We start from the raw sequence: 19,618 nt of genomic DNA on the forward strand, positions 1-19,618 counted from the left end.
AACTTTGTGTTTCGAGCATCTACTGCATGCCAGGCTTATGCATTAGCATTGATTGGCATGGTAATTCTGTAGGGTAGGTGGTGGCTTCATTTTACAGATGAGAAAGCTGAGGTTCAGAGGTTAAATGATATGCTTGAGTAAATGATAGCTATTATATGTTGGGAGCTGGGAATTCAATTAGGTCTATGACCCCAAACACACCACACCACACTGCTTTTGACTCAAACTTCTATTTTGCTAAACTACCTACATAATAGCTAAGTCCTCTATCATGGAGGAGCTCATGATTTGATAGACTGTCCATTTTTAGATGTTTTAATTCAAAACCTGATTACTTAGATCTTTGAGGATCCAAATTTGTCCAAAATAATGCAGAATGAATGTATTACCACGTGTTGACATGCAGTCATGTGCTAGAAGCATTTTTCTCATGCTCTTGAAGTCTAGGCTGTAGCACCCAGGGTTTCTTCAAAGATATGTCCATGACATGTGAATTCAATGTTCAAAAATATCTATTGTAGGAAATATGTACGAAAAGGTGAAAAACTCACAATCTCATCTTCCAGAGGTAAATAGTTTACATTTTGACATTTTTTTTTTCTTTTTCTGCTCAGAGACTTTAAGAAAGCTTAGAGAAATGTTAAATGCTTAGTCTGATTTTAAGTATGGTAGAATTGTCCATGAAAGAATTGTCCCTAAAATAAGGTTGCCTTGCCACAGAATTCATATCTATTATGTTCTTATTTCAAAAGCCAGTAATTCAGTATGTTTATGAATATCGGGGTGTACAGAAACTCATTGTTTTATCATCAAAGAGTGTGCATGAAATTTTTTTTTTTTAATGTAGCGTTCAGAGCCTTCTTAACTAGTAAATGGAGCTCTGTAGGATACTAACTAGCTTGTGTTCGAAGTAGTAGTATGTTTGTGGCATCGTAGATTTTAAAACCAACATTTTTTCCCTCACTAAACATTTTTATAATGTGTACATGTTTAATTTTCTTTTAATTTTTTGAAGTTTTGGTCATGAATCAAAGTGAATGTGAGTACTATGGAGCCAAGATCCTATTTTATAAGTGCTTGTCACTTAATAGGTGATCAGTAGTGCATAATTTGAAGTGAGGGATGTCATTCTTTATGCCGTTTCTTTCATCGTCTCTGCTGAAATTCTCTTCAAGGTTTTGCTGTTTGCCTTATATTCGCTGAATTTTAAGTGGAGTTGTTTCTTACTGTCATCTTCATGTGGACTTTTCCTTGTGCTTGTCCAGTTAATCCTTTGGATTAAATGCCACCTTTGGGCAGGTCTGCTTTTTTGTTTGTTTGTTTTTACATATCCCTTTTCATTCTCATAATAATCTTACACCTAGCTGATGGTCTTACATCCGATTTCAGTTTGTCTCCCCTTATATCCATCCCGCCAGGTTACTTTTCCTAAGCTTAGACTCATTGCAGTCTTGGTCAAAATAATGTACAGGTATACTAATGTTTATTCGATTAAGCCCAGATTCCTTACTTTGAAATCTTTACAATATTGTTCCCATTGTATCTTTTCAGTTTTATTTTACGTTCTTCTTTCACATATATTTTTATAACACACTACCTATGAATTTTTGCTCCTTTGTGCACATGGTTCCTTCATGGAACAATCATTTTTAGAAAATGCTGCTTCCTCATAGTCCAGCTTAAAGTTTACCTTTTCCATGGATGCTAATTAATATCCAAAATTATTCTGTAATTTCTCTCTCTCTCTCTCTCTCCCTCTCCTCCCCCCCCTTTTTTTTTGTGAGAGAGCAAGCGGAGGAGGAGCAGAGAGTGACGTAGACAGAAATCCAAGCAGGCTCCATGCTGTCAGTGCAGAGCCCGATGCAGGGCTTGAATTCAGAAACCGCAAGATCATGACCTCAAGAGTCAGAGGCTTAACTGACTGAGCCACCACGCGCCCCTCTCCCTCTTCTAAACTATAAACACTTTGTACCAGTTTTAAAAGATTTAGCACTTCATTTATTACAGTTCAATTTTTGCTTTTCCCCTCATTTCAACATTGCACATCAAACAGTATATAAAGCTTCTTGTAGACAAAGCTGTGTCTGAGTTGGGGGTACGACTAAAACTACTGAAAGCTTTCTAGGAGTTGACTCATGAAAGACAAAACACAGGAGGTAACTAACTAACTGATCAGGATCCAGGTGAGAGAAAGCCTAAGACATTTTGAGGACAGTGATGGAGCTTTTCATCTCCTATCTTACTCATAAGAATTTGTTGAATTCAGAGGCTCCTGGGTGACTCTTGATTTTGGCTCAGATCATGATTTCGTGGTTGGTGAGTTCAAGCCCTGCGTCAGTGCGAAGCCTGCTTGGGATTCTCTCTCTGCCCGTCCCCTGCTCTCTCTCCATCTCTCCAAATAAATGAAAAAGAAAAAAGAATTTGTTGAATTTCTATCATGTAAGAATCTGATAGAAGCGTGTGCACACATACTATACAAAAATTGGTTGAAGACACCCCCCCCCCCCAAGTGTTTAACACTAGAACATATTGATTGAAATATGATGGAATCATACCTTTCTCAAACTAGAAGACAAGTCATGCTGGAATCTGGTCGTTCGGTTTATCTATTCATTTATTGCATTTAACAAATACTTACTTTGCACTGGTTTTGTGCCAGACACAATATGCAGAGCTGGGTTATAAAAAAGTGAGTATGACAGTAAGTGACCTCAAATCGTTCCTGGCTGGGAGAGGTGGATGTGTGGCCAACAGAAAGTGCTGAAGGAATTTGGCTGAGTTTGGCTAAATTCTAACCTTAGTGTTAAGTGGCTCAATAAGGAAGATGTCCTTAGAAACAGCCTCTTCAGGACAACTTTTTGGCTTAGTTCTGTCACACAGGGACCACAAAAATATGGTCTTTGGGAGATATGTAAGCCTGTGACTTGTATGCTCTCTCTTTTAGAATAAGAATTTAAGCTTAGATTCCTATGGATGTCAATTAACAGAGGCCCAGTCTGTGATATGTGATACACTGGGTCCCTGGTGGAGCACCTGCCATTTCTCAGTTCATTAAGGATTGCTTTTGCCCAGATAATGTTGCCTAGGAATGCCAAGCATCTACTCTTGTAAACCTGTGATCAAGATCAAAGCTTCAGACTGATTGTACTTCCTCCTGCCCGTAGACACAAACAACATATATTCAAATTAGAGTCAAAACTTTTTTTTTTTTTTTTTTGATCGAGAGCAAGTGCCTGTGTGTGGGGGTGGGTGGGAGGGGGAGGCAGGTGGGAGGGGTAGAGAGAGAGGGAGAGAGAGAATCTTAAGCAGGCTCCATGCCCTGGAGCACAGGAGCCTGGAGTCCGGGGCCCAAAATGGGGCTCCATCTCATGACCATGAGATCATGGCCTGAGCTGAAAATCAAGAGTCAGATGTCCCATGGACAGTCACCCAGGTGCCCTGGAGTCAAAACTTTTCTTAATCACCAACTTGCTTCCAACGAACTGTTCTGTCCCATTTTCACTCTTTGTTCGTTTCCTTGTCTTACATATTCTGTTTTTCTGGAGTCCGAATTCAGAATGAGCTAAGTGTGGGAAAGAGACTTCTTAGCCTGTCTAGAAGCGCCTGAAATCCAGCCATTGCCAGTAGAGTGGATTTAGGTGGGGCTTGGCATTGGCTCCTCATCCTCATGTGTTTGGGGACCCTGAGGTACTAAGCCTGCCTGATGGAGCTTGGAGAACCCTGAAAGGAAAGGACGGTTCTGGGTCTTCTTTCAGGGCCTGGTCACAGCACCAAAAGATTTTCTGAAACCCAGCCCTGAATGCCCTGGACTGTTGTCACCATCCCCTTCTCCCCACCTCCCACTTGGCATCATGACAGCATTTGGTTGAAATCTCTAGTTGGCATTTGTTCCAGTCTGCCTTGCTTAGATTATGCATATGTTAATGTCCCTTGTTGAATTCTAATTTCCTTTAGAGCAACTACTACAGCGTGTGACTTTGAACTTAATATGATCTGCGCTTTCTTAAAGTTTTAAAGGGTTATATTTCTCCAGAGTTCTGAATCAAGTTTTAAATCAATTGGGAAGTAAATATGGGAGTCAAATATTGCTGCTAAAGCTGGAAAGGGGATTGTGGCTTGGACCTAAGGCCAGATTGAGTTTGTTCTTCCTTGCTCTCAGTTGAGTTTACCCATAAGGTCACAGGCTACAGGCCTCCCTTTTACAGGGGAGGCTCTGTTCTCGGCAGAGGAGCAGTGAATTATAAATACCGCAGCTCCCTGGGGCGAGGCTAGAGCCCTAGAAAGGGCTTAGACCACACCTGTGCAGTGGCTTTTTCTCAAATCTCACCACCATCCTGTAACTCTCCTCTGGTGGCGTGGGTTGAATGGAGAACCCATGGAAGGAGGGATGGAAGTTTTTCTTCCCAGTACTTCTAAGGGGCAGGATTGATTAGCTGAGGCAAGAATATAGAGAAATCCTCCTTCAAAGACCCTGAGGCAGCCCTATTTCCTGGTATTTGGATGGGAGGTAATCTGAATCAGGTGAGCCCCTGTGGGCTGAATGTAATTTGCAGAGGATGAGGTAAATAATCTCTGGTACAGACTCTAAAATTGGCCTGACCTTCAGGGATGGTGAACCGTGGCACCAGGCAAGACCCACCTTCCACTCTGTCATTTTGGGAGGGAAGCAGAACTGGCTGGTGTAAGTCTGTGCACTTTCTTTTGTTTTTGTTTTTGTTTTTGTTTTTGTTTTTGTTTTAAATCAAATCATGTTGTCCGGGAAAAGCACAGAATTTGTTAGAATGAATCTATCCCTTTCTTTTGACCTTTTTCTTTGTAAGTTAAAGTATTTCGTCGGGGCCATTTCATTTGTGAAGAATAACAAATTTGTTTAAAGTAACGGAATTACAGACTTTAGAGCTAGAAGACTATATAGTCCAACCCACTCTGGTTTTGCTTGTACAAACTGAAGCCCAGCGAACTTAAATTTCCTTGCCCAGGCTTTCTACAGAGGCCTGCAAAGGAAGACTTTCTCTTGATTTTCTGCACCATTATCTCCTCTGTGGCTCACTAAATATGTGTTGGGCTAAATATATGCTGGAATAAATAGGATTGTCCCTTTTGACAAATACCCATCCATGACATAAAGGTCAAGAGAGAGGACCTGGGTTGGGGGAAGGGAGACATGAGGACTAGGGGAGAAGAAGGTAAAACATGGAGGAGTAAATAGAAGAGGTGTCTCCTCCAAGATGTACTGCCCAGTGTCATAGCTGGGTATCACAATCTAGGTGTATTTGTAGATCCCGACATTTGGGCTTCTGGTCTAGTCTAAAATTTCAGGGGAGGGCCATAAACAATTCTCAGAGTTACTCAATGTCATGAATTGTTTGTTGCATGGTCTGCTTGATATAATAGAAATAGCATGGGCTTTGGAAGCGGAGAGACAGAAGTTCAAATTCTTTCAATCTAACACATATGGGCGTGCGACCTTGGGTCAGCTCTTAACCACCTTTTACTCTGTAAAATAAGGATAGTAGTAGCAGTTTCATAAGGTTTGTGTTGTGAGGTTTACATAAGATAAAGCACTAAGGATAGTGCCCGGTGCACACTGAGCCCTCAGTAGGCATTAGGCTCATAATCTTCCTGTTGGCAGCATTTAGGTGATCTACAGCATGTGCTCCCAGTGAATTGTACCAGTGTCCCCAAGTCTCCAACACTGGAATGGGGTCTAGGCTCTACCATCTGGGGGCTGACTGAACTATGAGGTTCTTCTAACGCCACACCAGGAGTGCAGTCCTGTTTTATTCAGCCTGCAGCCCAGAGCTCTCCAACCCCTTGGACATACTTTTCATCCTGACCCAGATCTGCTTGACTTATTTTTTCATGATGGAGGATAGGAATTGATTGTTGTGTCCTTTATGGGGAAAGGCCTTTTCTCTCCTGCCTCCACAAAGGTTTCACCTGGCAAGTGAACCAGTCTTTGTATCTGCGTGATGATCTGCTCAGCTGCCTGGTTGGTTGGTGGATGAATCAATCCAGATGTATAAGCCTTGAGCTTGTTGTAGGAGGACCTCATTTTCCTAAAACCAGCTGACAGATTTCGTGAGATTGTGATGAGGGACATTAGCTTGGGGGTCATTGTAATACATTTTGCTTTCTCAAAAGAACAAATTTGTTCCTAAATTTAGAAGGGAAAAGAATCTTCCAAACTTTAGAATGGCTTTAATTGTGAATGGGAGACTTGGATTACTTCCTAACTTCTCTTATTAAGGGGCAAGTAATTTTCCTCGCAATCAGTTTTCTTTTAGGTAAGAGCAATAATGATAATGATAATTCTTGATACATTTAAAGAAAGTCCCTCCCCATTAATAGCCATACTTGTTTATTAAGCAGTAGAAAAGAGTGATCAAGGTCACAGGCTCTGGAGACAGATTGCCGGGGTTTGTATCTTAGCTCTACCATTCACTCGCTGTGTGACCTTGGGCAACTTATTTAACCTTTCTGTGTTTCATGGGTAATTTGCCGAGATAAAGTTATGTAAAATGTTCAAAGATAGCTATCCTGTGGTGTCTCTGATATCTGCTACCTCTTGAGATTCTCTTCCAAGCTCCATTTTTCCTTTCCTACTTATTACCATTCAGTTTTGCACACTGATTAGATTTTCACTCTTTACTGTCTTGCCTGAATTAAGTCCCCTAACTTTCCCCCAGTCTCTGATTTAAGCTTTTACATCTGGATAAGATGGTTGACAGCCTATGGTATAAGGATGCTGGAGAATCCTTCAAGGAAAATGAACCTAGGGTAATTTTAAACTCTGTTTCCTGACAGCAGAGGGTGCCACAATGTTTCTGGTGATAGGAATCTTCTGTGCAGGATGCTTTTTTTTTTTTTTTTTTTTTTTTTTTCCCTACCTTGTACTTAGAAGTAAGAGCTTTTTTAGGATTACTGACATTGAGGACTTTTATTGTCCATTATATAATAATGACAAACATGTCATTGAATAGTTTTGAAATTTAATTAAGCATGTCTATTACCACCATATTTCATATCTGCCTGTTTGCATTTCTTGGATGGGGTTTGTAAAGGTGGAGTATTTTCTAGAGTATGTGAGCAGTGTTATATGCAGTTTTGTCCTTATACATTTTGAAATGGGCTTGAGTGGAGGGAGGAACGGTGAGGGCTCAGGGGTAGAGGCAGAAGTCTGGGAGCAGGCAGCACCCATACTGGAATGATGCTGGTTTTGGTGGCGCCATGGGGAATTTGCAAACCGAGTGGGACCAGGTGAGTGATAGTCCTAAGCAGAAAAATGCTCTTTGGCTTGCTGATAATTGGAAGCTGGTCAGCACCAGAGGAACAAAATGTACATAGGGGGATCTAAAGTAGGGCTGACTGAGTTTTCTAAGACGGCTGTGACAAGATCTCCATCTCGCATGCTCATCTTCTAATGTGACATTGACACTGCTTCCAGCAAGAGGTGGGACCTACTCTTCTCCCCTTCAGTGTGGGTGGCTGGTGACTATAGCTGTGACTTCACAGTAGTCACAAACTACATTATGACTGACTACACTCAGTCATAAAGTTTATAGACTTGCTGCCTGGGATACTATTGGGATGCCGGCTCTCGGAACCTTGCCACCATGCTATGAGGAAACCCAGATGACTTGGAGAGCCCACGTGTAGGTGTTCTGGCTGACAGCCTCAGCTGACATCCCAACCAGCAGTCATCCTTGATTGCCAGACCTAAGAGTGAGGAAATCTTCAAATGGCTGTAGCTTCAATCATCTCCTAAGTAGATGGATAGACTGAGAACTTCCCAGCTCAACTTCGTTGATCCCTGAGAGATAATAAGAAAGTGATTGTTGTTGTTTTAACCCACCAAGTTTTGGGGTGATTTGTACCCAGCAATGGCAACTGGAATACAAAATTAAGGTCCGCCAAGAAAAGGATCTGTGGTAAGAGAGTTAAGTCTCAAGGATATATTTCCAGAGTAAAAGCTAAATAGCAGAAAGGAGTCGGGGCACCGAAGAAGGATTCAAGATCAAGGATGGGTTAGCCACTAAGGGAGACTCTAAGGAAGCATGACTTAGCTGGGGTTCTGTGACATGGCATCCTACTCACTATCTTGCTCTTCTTAAAAGTAAGCCCACAGTTGTAGCCTCACCCCGAGTTTACCCCCTTCTTTTTGTATCATGGAAAATGTCAAACATATGCAGAAGTGGAGACACTAAGGCACTGAACCCCATATTCATTCCCCAGTTTCAACATGACCAATTCATGGCCAACCTTATATATCTATACCCTTACTCGTTTTCCCCCTTCACATTACTTTAGGCAATTTCCAGTCATAATGTCATATTGTCCCTACATACTTCAGATATAGTTCTAACAAATAAGGACCATTAAAAAAAAAAACCAGAGCCACAATCTCACCTAAAGCAATGAGCAATGAACAATTATATATTTATATAATAACTTTTGTGCTTAAATCAGAATCTGAATAATACCAATAATGCCAGACTCTCATAGAAATACAATGCAACCTATGTATGAATTTTTAATGCTAATTTAAAAAGTGAAAGTAAAAGTAGATTTAATGTTTTATTTAATCTAATATATCAAAAATATTACCATTATCATTTCAACATTTATCAGGGTAAAATATTTAAATATTTACATTCTTTTCATATTAACTATTTGAAATCTGGTATATATTTTACACACCTCAATTTTTCTTTTATTGATGTATAATGGACTTACAACATCTTATTCCTTTCAGGTGTACATGATAGCAATTTGATATTTTTATATATTATGATAGATGCTGATCCCCATGATAAATCTAGTTACCATGTGTCACTGTGCACATTGTAATAACTTACAATATTATTGACTATATTCCATATGCTATAAATTATATCCCCATGGCTTACTTATTTTATAACTGGAAGTTTGTACTTCATAATCCCTTTCACCTATTTCGCCCCTTCCCTCAACCCCTCCCTTCTCTGGTAACCAACATTTTGTTCCCTGTATCTGAGTCTGTTCCTGTTTTGTTTTGTTTTGTTTGTTTGTTTTGCTTTTTAGATTCCACATATAAATGAAATCATACGGTATTTGTCTTTCTCTTTCTGACTTATTTCACTTAGCGTAATACTCCCTAGGTCCATCCGTGTTGTCCCAAACGACAAGGTTTCATTCTTTTTTTTTTTTTCTTTTTGTGGCTGAGTCATGTTTCATATATATATATATATACATTTTCTTTATCCATTCATCTACTGAGGGACACTTAGTTTCTTCCGTATCTTGGCTATTGTGAATAATGCTGCAACAAATATAGGAGTGCAAATTGGTGCTTTTGTTTTCTTTGGATCAACACCCAGAAGTGGAATTGCTGGATTGTAGGGTAGTTCTAGTTTTAATTTTTTGAGAAACCTCCGGACTGTTTTCCACAGTGGCCGCACCAATTTACAGTCTCATTAGCAGTGCACAAGGGTTCCTTTTCCTCCACATTCTCACCAACACTTGTTATGTTTTTGTCTTTTTGATAACAGCCAATCTGACCAGTGTGAGGTGATATCACATTGTGGTTTTGATTTGCACTTCCTGACGATGAGTGATGTTGAGCACCTTTTCAAGTGTCTATTGCCAATCTGTATGTCTTCCTTAGAAAAATGTCTAGTCAAGTGCTCTGCCCATTTTAAAATTGGGTTTCTTAATATTATGTAAGTTAATATTTTGGATGTTCATCTCTTACTGGTTATATGGCATTCAAATATCTCCTTTTGTTTTGTTGATGGCTTTCTGGGCTGTGCAAAGCCTTTTTAGTTTGATGTAAAGGAGGAGACTTGTGCAAAAAAATATTGCTGACTGATGTCAAAGAGCTTACTGCCTCTAGACATTTTATAGTTTCAGGGCTTGCATTCAAGCCTTTAATCCATTTTGAGTTTATTTTTGTATATGATGTAAAATAGTGGTCCAGTTTCATCCTTTTGCATGTAGCTTTCTAGTTTTCCCAACATCACTTATTGAAGAGACTATCTTTTCCCTGATGCATATACTTGCCTCCTTTGTCATAGATTAACCAACCATATATGTGTGGGTTTATTTCTGGGCTTTCTATTCCATTGATTTATGTGTCTGTTTTTGTGCCAGTACCATACTGCTCTGATTGCTATAGCTTTCTAATATAGTTTGAAATCAGGGAGTTACACACCTCAGTTCGAGCCACAAATGACTAGTGACTATCAAACTGGACAGTGCAGATCTATTTATTGCAACTGGTTGATATGCCTCTTATGTTACTTTTAGTCTATAGGATCTTTCCTCCTACCTCCCTATTCATTTTATTCCTCTGTAATTTAGTTGTTAAAGAGAAATGTGTTATCTGTCATATAGAGTTTTGCACATTCTGGATTTTGCTTCTTGCACCCCTGTAGCATCATTTGTTATGTATTTCCTGTCAGCAGATAATTTATAAGGCTAATCCATTTTAAGGAAAATTCTTGTCAAGACTACTCGTAGCTTACATTGTGCTCTTCCATCAAGGGATACATAATGACTGGTAGTCACTGATGATCGTTGTCTTAGCTCCATTACTTTATTCATTCATCTTTTGTTTAGGCAGGAACATTACTATAAAGAGAAAAGTACCCTAATCAACTTGGTAATGTAAATAATTGTGGCATGATGTTTTTGTTTTGTATAGTATTGCTTTAGAATTGTATAAAATTCAGTAAAAATGCCTAGTCTATGTTATGGTGAGAGCATAACAGAGAATGCTAATTATGGTTAGATTTTCTTAATAGAGTTAGTTTTGTTTCTTATCATTAGAGTGACATATGTTCATGATAGAAAATTAGAAAATGTGGAAAAGTAGAAAGAAGGAGAGAGAAAAAACAGTGGCCCTTAATAGTACCACCAAAACACAACCCTGTAAACATTTTAATTTATTTCCTCCCATCTCTTCTTTAAGCATTAAAAAGAAAAAAAACCTATTTGTTGACATATCAGATAAAGGATTAGTATCCAAAATCTGTAAAGAATTTACCAAACTCAACACCTGAAAAACAAATAATCCAGTGAAGAAATGGGAAGAAGACATGAATAGACGGTTTTCCAAAGAAGACATCCAGATGGCCAACAGATACATGAAAAGAGGCTCAACATTGCTCATCATCAAGGAAATACAAATCAAAACCACAGTGAGATACCATCTCACACAAGTCAGATTTGTTAAAATTAACAACTCAGGAAACAACAGATGTTGGTGAAGATGTGGAGAAAGGGGAATCCTCTTGCACTTTTGGTGGGAATGCAAACTGGTGCAGCCACTCTGGAAGACAGCGTGGAGGTTCCTCAAAAAATTAAAAAATAGATCTACCCTATGACCTGGCAATTGCACTACTAGGAATTTATCCAAAGTATACAGGAGTGCTGATTCATAGGGACACATGTACCCCAATGTTTATAGCAGTGCTTTCAACAATAGCCAAATTATGGAAAGAGCCTAAGTGTCCATCAACTGATGAATGGATAAAGAAGATGTGGCTTATATACATAATGAGATACTACTTGACAATGAGAAAGAATGAAATCTTGCCATTTGCAACAATGTGGATGGAACTGGAAGGTATTATGCTAAGTGAAATAAGTCAGTCAGAGACAGACAGATATCATAGGTTTTCACTCATATGTGGAACTTGAGAAACTTAACAGAAGACCATGGGGGAAGGAGAGGGGGAAAAATAGTTTCAAACAGAGAGGGAGGGAGGCAAACCATAAGAGACTCTTAAATATGGAGAACAAACTAAGAGTTGATGGGGTGGGGGCAGGGGAGAGGAGAATTGGGTGATGGGCATCGAGGAGGACACTTGTTAGGATGAGCACTGGGTGTTGTATGTAAGTGATGAGTCATGGGAATCTACTCCCAAAGCCAAGAGCACACTTGCTGTATGTTAGCTAACTTGACAATAAATTATATTAAAAAAATAAAAACCCATTTGTGACCATGATGTGACACACGCACAATTGTGTCTTGCTCTTTTTCATATAATAGAGCAAGCACATCCCTGTAAAACTATGGTCTGTATGTAAACACCATTTAACTGTCTTGCATAACATTTCAATCATCGATGTCAAGGGTTTAGTGTTACTGATACCTTTTCATTTATAAATGCACTTTGATGAAGAGTGATGTATTCGGCTCTTTTGTATTTCAGAAGGAAATGCACCTTATTTTATTCTATTTATTTTTTAATTTAATTTTTTATATTTATTTATTTTTAAAATTCATATCCAAGTTAGCTAGCATCTAGTGCAATAATGATTTCAGGAGTAGAGTCCAGTGCTTAATCCCTTACATATAACACCCAGTGCTCATCCTAACAAACGAGTGTCCTCCTTAATGCCCCTTGCCCATTTAGCCCATCTCCCCACCCACAACCCCTTCAGCAACCCTCAGTTTGTCCTCTACATTTAAGAGTCTCTTATGTTTTTCCTCCCGCCCTGTTTTTATATTATTTTTGCTTCCCTCCCCATATGTTCATCTGTTTTGTATCTTAAATTCCACATATGAGTGACATCACATGATATTTGTCTTTCTCTGACTGACTAATTTCACTTAGCATAATACACTCTAGGTCCATCCACATAGCTGCAAATGGCAAGATTTCATTCTTTTTGATTGCTGAGTAATACTCCATTGTGTGTGTGTATATATATATATATATATATATATATATATATATATACCACATCTTCTTTAGCCATTCATCCATTGATGGACATTTGGGCTCTTTCCATACTTTGGTTATTGTTGATAGTGCTGCTATAAACATGCGGGTGCATGTGCCCCTTCAAAACAGAACAAATGTATCCTTTGGATAAGTATCTAGTAGTGCAGTTGCTGGGTCGTAGGGTAGTTCTGTTTTTAATTTTTTGAGGAACCTCCATACTGTTTTCCACCGTGGCTGCACCAGTTTGCATTCCCACCAGCAGTGCAAAAGGGTTCCTCTTTCTCCGCATCTTCACCAACACCTGTCATTGCCTGAGTTGCTAATGTTATCCATTCTGACTGGCGTGAAGTGATGTCTCATTGCGGTTTTGATTTGTAAGGAAATGCACTTTGTTTTAAAGAGCTGTGAAATGTTAGTGTGCAATGCATACATAACGTAGCATAACAAAATTAAGTAAGAACTCTACAATCTAGGAACTATTCACTCAGTCACCAAATATTTATTGAATTTCTTCTATGACTCTTTTCTAGGCACTGGGGATATGGTGGTAAACAAATAGACAGGGTCTCTATCCCCATGGGGCTTATATTTTAGTGTGTGTATGGGAAGACAGGCAATAAAGAGGTAAGCAAGATTATTAGAGATGGTGAGAAGTACTACAAAGACTGTAAAACGTGGAGCAGCTACGTAGAAAAAGTAGTTCTTTGTGGGGGGTCTCTGGCTAGACACGAAGTTTGGAATTTGGAATTATGGGGAACAGGGGTGAAAGAGAAAATAAGGCACCAAAGTGGATGAACATTTCATTGGTAAAAGGAAAGAGAACAAACATTTTAGAATTAAAAGAGGTGTTCCAGAGAGAATCCCCAAGTGACAGAGCCTGCAGATTTATATCTGCTAGCCACATAAAAAAGACTGTCAGCATCATTAGCTACCAGGGAAATGAGAATCAAAAGCACAATGTGGTACCGCTTTGCACTCAGTAGGATGGCTGCCATCCAAAGACAGATAATAGCAAGTGTTGGTGAGCATGTGAAGATATTAGAACACTCATATACATCGATGGTGGGAATATGTATGGTGTCACTTTGGAAAACAGTGTGGCAATTCCTGAAAAGACTAAGCATAGAGTTACTATGCTATCCAGAAATCTGACTCTTGGGTAAATACCCAAGAGAAATGGAAACAGATCCATATAAAAACTTGAACACGAATGTTCACAGCATCATTATTAGATTAGCCACAAAGTGAAAACATCTTAAATGTCTATCAACTGGTGAAGGGATGAACATAATGGAATATTATGCAGCCATGAAAGGACTGGAGTACTAATATCTGCTACAACACGAATGGACCTTAAAAACATTATGCTGGTGAAAGAAGCCAGTCACAGAGGACCACATATCATGTGATTCCATTTATATGAAATATCCAGAGCAGGCAAATCCATAGAGATTGATGGCTGGGGGAGGCAAGGGAAGGGAGGATGGGCAATGATTGTTAATGGTGATGAGGCTTCTTTCGGAGTGATAAAAATGCTCTAGAATTGATTGTGGTAATAACTGTGCAATGGTGTGATTATTCTAAAAACCATTGAATTGTATACTTATTTTTTTTAATGTTTATTTTTGAGACAGAGAGAGATACAGCATGAACGGGGGAGGGTCAGAGAGAGAGGGAGACTCAGAATCCGAAGCAGGTTCCAGGCTCTGAGCTGTCAGCACAGAGCCCGATGCGGGGCTTGAACTCACGGACCGTGAGATCGTGACCTGAGCCAAAGTTGGATGCTTGACCGACTGAGCCACCCAGGCGCCCCATGAATTGTATACTTAACGTGAGTAAACTTTATGGTATGTGAGTTATATCTCAATAAAGCTGTTATTAAAAAAATATCTGTTAGCAGTGCACTCAAGAAATTATTCCACTCAGATGGAATGATGTGATGCCTGGAATTTGCCTCAGAATAATCCATTATTGGGCTAAGGTTCCAGATGAAACAAGATTAGAAATGATTTGATAATTGTTGAAGCTGAGATATGGGTACAAGGGGGCTCATTACAGTACTTATTTTTTATATGTCTGGTATTTTCCATAATAAACATTAACAATGCATTTTTTGTTAGTTTGTTTGAAGAACTTTGGTTCTGGCAGTTATTAGTAAGTCATAACCATGAGAGTCAGAATGGCCTGGTGAACAGCCTGGCTTCTGGAAGCAGTCTACGTATTTTGAATCCTGGCTTTGCTGGGTGACCCTGGGCAAGCCATGTAACTTCTTCATACCTCAGCTTTCTCATCTATAAAGTGGAGGCATAAAGCACCTATTTCATAGGCATGTTGCAAGGATTAAATGAGTTAATATTCATAAAGTGGTGAGAACACTGTCTGATACTTGGTAAGCATTATGTGTGTTCACCTTTTCATTTAAAAAGAAGGCAGGGGGAAGGGAAAGAGCGAGAGACTCTTTATTTGCCCTCACAGATGTGAACCTGTGCTGCATTAGTGAGCAGTGAACCTCTTTTTTTTTTCAGCAGTGAACCTCTTGCTGCATTAGTGAGCAGAGAGAGAAATCTTCAGCTATAAATGCAGATATTTTTGCACTTGATGTTTTTAATCCATGGTCTTTATTACCTTGGCATTACTGCCAGGGCAAAGCAGCACACTTTCTAGACCCTGATGCTGTTTATGCAGTTTCTCACACTTCCTCAAGTTCTGTTTTCTGTGCAAATGCTTATTAACTGAGATGCATGGATAGCCTACACATCCACAGCCAGCCCAAAAAGGGTATTCTGGGAGGTGTGGACATGCTTTGATTTCCCCCAGGCACAGAACGGGAGACTTTAAAACGTGTATTTTAAATGCTTTGTAAATGGGGCGACTGGGTGGCTCAGTTGGCTAAGTGTCTGACTTCGGCTTGGGTCACGATCTCATGGTTCATGAGTTCAAGCCCCACGTCGGGCTCTGTGCAGACAGCTCAGAGCCTGGAGCCTGCTTCACATTCTGTGTCTCCCTCTCTCTGCCCCTTCCCCAGCTCACACTCTGTTTCTCTCTCTCTCAAAAATAAATAAACATTAACACATTTTTAAAAATGCTTTGTAAAAGTGTTTTAAAAATGTTTTGGGCCTGAACAATTCACTATGGAAAGGATCCATAGTGAATGTTTATTTGCTGTGTAAAGAACAATTACGTTTTGGGGCGCCTGGGTGGCGCAGTCGGTTAAGCGTCCGACTTCAGCCAGGTCACGATCTCGCGGTCCGTGAGTTCGAGCCTCGCGTCGGGCTCTGGGCTGATGGCTCAGAGCCTGGAGCCTGTTTCCGATTCTGTGTCTCCCTCTCTTTCTGCCCCTCCCCCGTTCATGCTCTGTCTCTCTCTGTCCCAAAAAAATAAACGTTGAAAAAAAATTAAAAAAAAAAAAAAAAAAGAACAATTACGTTTGTAGAAAGAAAGTTTCTAAGCTTTCAGATGAAACCCCAGTGTTTTTTGGACCAGGAGTTAGCAGTCACTTTGGGGTGATTTAAGCACCTTTGTCCTTCTGACCATCCCGTTTAAAGTTTTGTGACTTGCAACCACTCAGTGAGCAATGCAATTTCCATCACAATCCAGTATGCATATAGGATTGAAAAAAATGTTTTCATGACACAAGACCCTTCATAGGCCAACCTTACTCAGATGTCTTCTATTCTTCTCTTTATCTCATTTCAAAACTGCTAGTTGCTACCCGTTGAATTAATTATTTGACGAGGAATTCCATTTTGGTAACATCACTGCTGTCTTGGAGCTTGGATGATTCCATCTCATACCCAACTTCATATTTCTCATATCTTGTGCTGTAGGGATGGATTTAGCACCTGGAGTTGGCACCAGGGATGGAGGGTGGGTGACCTCCGTGAAGTGAAAGATGTTAGGAGCATGGGCACAGGACCATTTCACTCAAGCGAAACCCTTTTGGCTGAACGCACATAGTCGATCACAGAATGAGTTCCTCCCCATTTTTAAAGCAAGAATTTTTTCTTCCCTCTCCTCCCCTCACTTTTACATTGAGAATATGCTTTTGGCTTTTAAACAAAAAAACAAAAACAGAAAAAAGGGCTTTTGCTTTTGAAACACTCGCCTTTCATTTATGGAGACACAAGTGCCCTTGACAGGCCCGAAGGAAAGCGCTGCTCGTACGCTAAAGCAGACCAGGAACTGATGGGCAGGCTGTCCTCCTCGGCCTGCTGCTCCCAGACACTTAGCATCACCTGTCAGATGCTCTGGGAATGCATTCCCATAGAATATATTGAAATTGGCAGGTTCCCTCCGGCCGCTGTTCAGTGCCACCTCACGCTTACCGCTGACCCTGGCAGCCATTTTCCTGCTTGCAGTGGAGTGCAAGGAGAGGGAGATAATTGTGAGTCTCAGCTCCTCATTATGTTTTGTGCTCTGGTGCTTGCAAATTATCTATCTGTGCTGAAAGCATGCAATAGCTCCAGTTGGAAGGCCAGGTATTTTCTCTACATCGATGGGTACACTTGTGGAGTCACATTGCTCTTGTCAAGAAAGATTTTCCATGCCTCTTCCTCTATGGTCAAAGCGTAATTCTTGATTCTGACTCTGGCCTTGGATGGGTCCTTGGACTACCTCTATGGAGATATTTGGATTTTGCAGAAGGAGGCATCAACCTTTCCTTGCCATCTACCACCCACCTGTCACCCCCTTCAACCCCATGAACCCCAGACACTCATCTCTTCCTTTAACTGTTCAGTAAGCATTTATTGATTTTCCACTGCATGCAGAATGCTATACTCAAGGCTTTGGGGACTCCAGAAAAATGAAGGAAGGAGGGATGAAACAAAGGTCTACAGGTGGTTCTTGTCTTTGGGGAAAACCAATGATCTAGTTGGAGAACTAAAATGTGTGTGTAAAATTTCCATAGCAAATTAGCAGTGTCTTAGGACAGTTAGAAGGCCAGGTATTTTCTCTACCTCGATCGGTACACTTGTGGTGTCACATTGCTCTCGTCAAGAAAGATTTTCCTTGGTTGGCTTAAGTTTGAATTTTGCCTAGAAAGTGACAGGTAATCGGTCACACCTATTTATCAGGTATTTACTGTGGGCAGGCACCGTTCTAGGCACTAAGAACATAGTAGTCAGAGGTGGCCCTTACTTTTAAGAGGCTTATATTCTGTGGGGAAGATAAATAATAAACACAGAAGTATGTAGTGATAAGTGTTATGAAGATAAAACAGAGTATGGTGAAGGACTCTTTCTTAGGTGGCGACATTTGAGGTAAGAACTGAAAAACGGGAAGGAGGAAATGCATGCCAACAGGAGAAATGGCAGACGCAAAGGGCCCAAGACAGAAGCAAGTCTGGCATCTTCAGAGAGAAAAAGGGCAGAGTGGTTGGAGCATGGGGGCTGGGCTATGGGTAGTGTGACACGTGTCTGTGGGTTTAAAGGGTGGCCACGTCATGTAGGGCTCTGAGTGCAGTGGTAAGAAGTGTAGATATTTCTGGGAAACTTTGGAACGTTTCAGGTAAGATACTTCCTCTAGTGTATAGTTTTAAGGAATGTTCTCATTGTTGCATGAAGGATAAACTGTAATGGGGCAAGACACGGGGAGACCAGTTAAGAGGCTGTTGCAGGCCAGGGATGAGATTAAAGTGGCTTGAATTGGGGTGGTAGCAGAGGGTCACATGGCCAGGAAGTGGTAGGTGGAAACTCGCTTATGTCCCGACCCGTTCCCCCACCAGGTCAGGGCAGCAACCTGCGGGAACTCACACGGATGATGGAGAAGAACAGTGCTTACAATGGAAGGCACTACTGGTTATCTGAGGCTGGCTCTCCTTTAGTTTCCCATTTCCTTTCATTTGTCTCTCATTTCTGAGGCTTACTCTCGCTTTAACTCATGATCATATGATTGCATGTGAAAAATTTTGAAAGGCTAGAGGGAATGTTTATTTCCCAGAAAAGTATAAATAATCACAATTGAACAGAGAACACATGGAAAACTACTATTGACAAATATGGAAAGGTGATGCCAGATCTGTTAGAAACACCCAGGAACAGATGTGTTCAGAACAATCATCTAATCTTTAAAAAATGAATAATTTTAATGTTTTTCAAAGGATTCCAGGCCATGTAAAAACACAGCTATGTCTCCAAATGAGTTTATGAGATTATCATACTAATGATAATACTTTAAAGCCTGAGATAGGGAAAAAATAGAGACAAATCTCATTTATGAATATAGATGCAAAAAATTATAAAGTATCAGTAAAAATAATCTGGCAATGAATCAAAAGAATCATACATTTGATCAAGTATTTTTATTTTAGAAATTTAAGGATAATCAATAATAAGAAATCTAGGAACATACTTTATTATATAGCAAATCATGTGATCATTTCAATAGACGTGAAGGAATATTTGATAAAGGTTAACATCCATTCCCAATTAAATTCTAAATAAAATAGGAGCAGAAGGGAATTCTTTGGGGTGGTACATTTTTTGTGACAACCATTATTTGTCCCTTTATTTATTTTATTTTATTATTATTATTATTTTTAATGTTTATTTTTGAGAGAAAGAGAGAGTGTGTGTAAGCAGGGGCAGGGGAGGGGCAGAGAGAGAGAAGGAGACACAGAATCCAAAGCAGGCTCCAGGCTCTGAACTGTCAACACAGAGCCCCACGCGGGGCTTGAACTCACGAACTTTGAGATCATGATCTGAGCCAAAGTTGGATGCTCAACCGACTGAGCCACCCAGTCGCCCCTATTAGTTTTACATGTTTTTTATTTATTTTGAGAGTGCATGAGTGAGCAGGGGCGGGGTGCAGAGAGAGAGGGAGAGAGAGAATCCCAAGCAGACTCTGCCCTGTCAGCACAGAGCCCCCGACATGGGGATCAATCTCATGGATCGTGAGATCATGAC

Source organism: Leopardus geoffroyi, chromosome B1 (assembly GCF_018350155.1).
Source record: "Leopardus geoffroyi isolate Oge1 chromosome B1, O.geoffroyi_Oge1_pat1.0, whole genome shotgun sequence".
In the NCBI taxonomy this organism is placed as follows: domain Eukaryota; kingdom Metazoa; phylum Chordata; class Mammalia; order Carnivora; family Felidae; genus Leopardus; species Leopardus geoffroyi.